A 2,318-nucleotide genomic window follows, 5' to 3' on the forward strand; every position below is an offset into this window, starting at 1 on the left:
ACCGCGCTGGTGACCTATGACCTGCCTGGCGAAGGGGTGACTACTTTATCTCCATCGCAGCGAGAAGGAAGTATTAAAAGGTCACGAGGAACAGGCTGTTCCACGCTCTTCAGTCACGTTCCTGAGGCTTATTCTCCGTGTCTGTCTCTCTTCCCTTTTTCCGTCTTTGTTGTCCTTTGTTCTTTCTCTCGTTTCGTTTTTTCTTTCTTTATTTTTTCCTTTTTTTTTGGGGGGGGGTCTTTTAAGGGGAGGGGGATTGTTTTTTATTTTTCTTGGGTATTTTCTTTCCTCCTTTTTGTTGTGTTTTCTATTCCTTCATTTATTATTATTATTTTCCCCTTTTTGTTATATTATCAACTCCTTCATTTATTTTTTTCTTTGTTTTATGTTTCCCTTCTGTCTTGATTTCTCTCCTTTTTCATCAATTCTTTATTCCCCTTTCTCCTTCCTTTCGTCTTTTCTCCTTTGCTCCTCTCCTCCTTGTATATGTCTTATTTCCTCTCTCTCTCGCCTTTTCACGACTCCTTTTCCCCTTCTCTCCTTCCCTCTTTTTTTTTTTTTTTTTTTTTTTTTTGTCCTCTCTCCTTCCTTTCGTGTTTTACTTCATTTTTTGTTTTATTTCTTCTTTTCTTTTGCGTTTTCTCTCCTCCCTTTCACCTGATTTTCTCTCTTTCTTTTCGTCTTTTCTCTTCTCGTTTCCCTTTCTATCTTTTTCTCTTTCTCTTTCACTTCGTCTTTTCTCTCTCCTTTTCCCGCTCCTCTTTTCTGTTGTTCTGTTCTTCCTTTGTTCACGAACCGAAAACCTGCTGATAAATGTGTCGAAGGGGAGAGAAAGAGAGAGAGAGAGAGAGAGAGAGAGAGAGAGAGAGAAAGAAAGAAAGAAAGAGAGAGAGAAAAGTAAATAACTGGAGAGAGTTTGAAGATTTTTCTTTATATCCACTTACCTGTGGTTAAGCTTGTTTGTATATCTTTTAGTTTATTTATTTATTTTTTTACTTATCCATTATTATTTTGGTATTTTCCTCATTATCATTTTTATCATTATTATTATTATTTTATCTATTTGTTTTTATTAATTCATTTACTTATTTTATTCTATTATTATTATTATTATTATTATTATTATTATCATTATCATTATCATTATCATTATCATTATCATTATCATTATCATTATTATTATTATTATTATTATTATTATTATTATTATTATTATTATTATTATTATTATATATATATATATATATATATATATATATATATATATATATATATATATATATATATATATATATATATATATTACTATTTTTTTTAGGGGGGTGTAAATCATTTGAAAAGGCTGTTATTTTTTGAAGAAAAAAAATCAATCACATGAAAGATGGAGCGTATTATAACTAAAAGAAATATAAACTTTCACAGGCATTGCAATACTGATTCCTTTTGGGTCTTTTCGTAAAAATGCTGAGACTTTTGCACTATCTAAAAAGAAGAAGAAAAAAATGCAATACTTCTATGTACATAGAAAATACCAACACACACACACAAACACACATATACACATATAAAACACTTTTTTAAAAACTACATTCAACAATAACGCAAGGAGATAAAAGCTGTTTTGCTCTCATCCTCAATTTGCATATTCTTTCAGTATACAGAGTAAGTCTAATTAGTAATTACCCAAAGATCGTAAAAGTCGAGAGTTGCTTGTGTTGCCAATCGAACGAAGAGGAGCTGAACGTGTCTAAATATCTCCTTTTTGTCTTGATTTCTCCCCTCTTTCGTCTTTTCTCTATTCCCCTTTCTCCTTCCTTTCGTCTTTGCTCCTTTGCTCTTCTCCTCCTTTCAGATTTCTTATTTCCACTCTTTCTCTCTCGCCTTTTTGCGATTCCTTTTCTCCTTCTCTCCTTCCGTCTTTGGCTATTTTTTTTTTTTTTTTTGTCTTCTCTCTTCTCTCTCGTCTTTTATTTTATTTTTTATTTTATTATATCCTTAACGTTTTGAGAGAGATAAGGGATAAGGGAAAGGTGACGATGTGACATTTCAGTATAAGGCCACGCTATACTATGCAAAATAATGTGTAAATTTAGACACCTCCGACTTTATGAAATACAGTTCTGTCCTGTGATGAAATACATTTCTGTTCACACTAGAGCGTTATACATTTCCTCTAAATCAGGAAACAAATGTGTATTTTCTAAAATATCAATGTGTTCCTGTAGTATTCAACACTGCAAAAAAATGATGGGTGGTGGATATAGATACAGAAAATTTACGAATATCTCTTGTACTTATATATCCACTTCTTTCAACAG

Source organism: Penaeus vannamei, chromosome 11 (genome assembly GCF_042767895.1).
Source record: "Penaeus vannamei isolate JL-2024 chromosome 11, ASM4276789v1, whole genome shotgun sequence".
NCBI classification, from domain to species: Eukaryota; Metazoa; Arthropoda; class Malacostraca; order Decapoda; family Penaeidae; genus Penaeus; species Penaeus vannamei.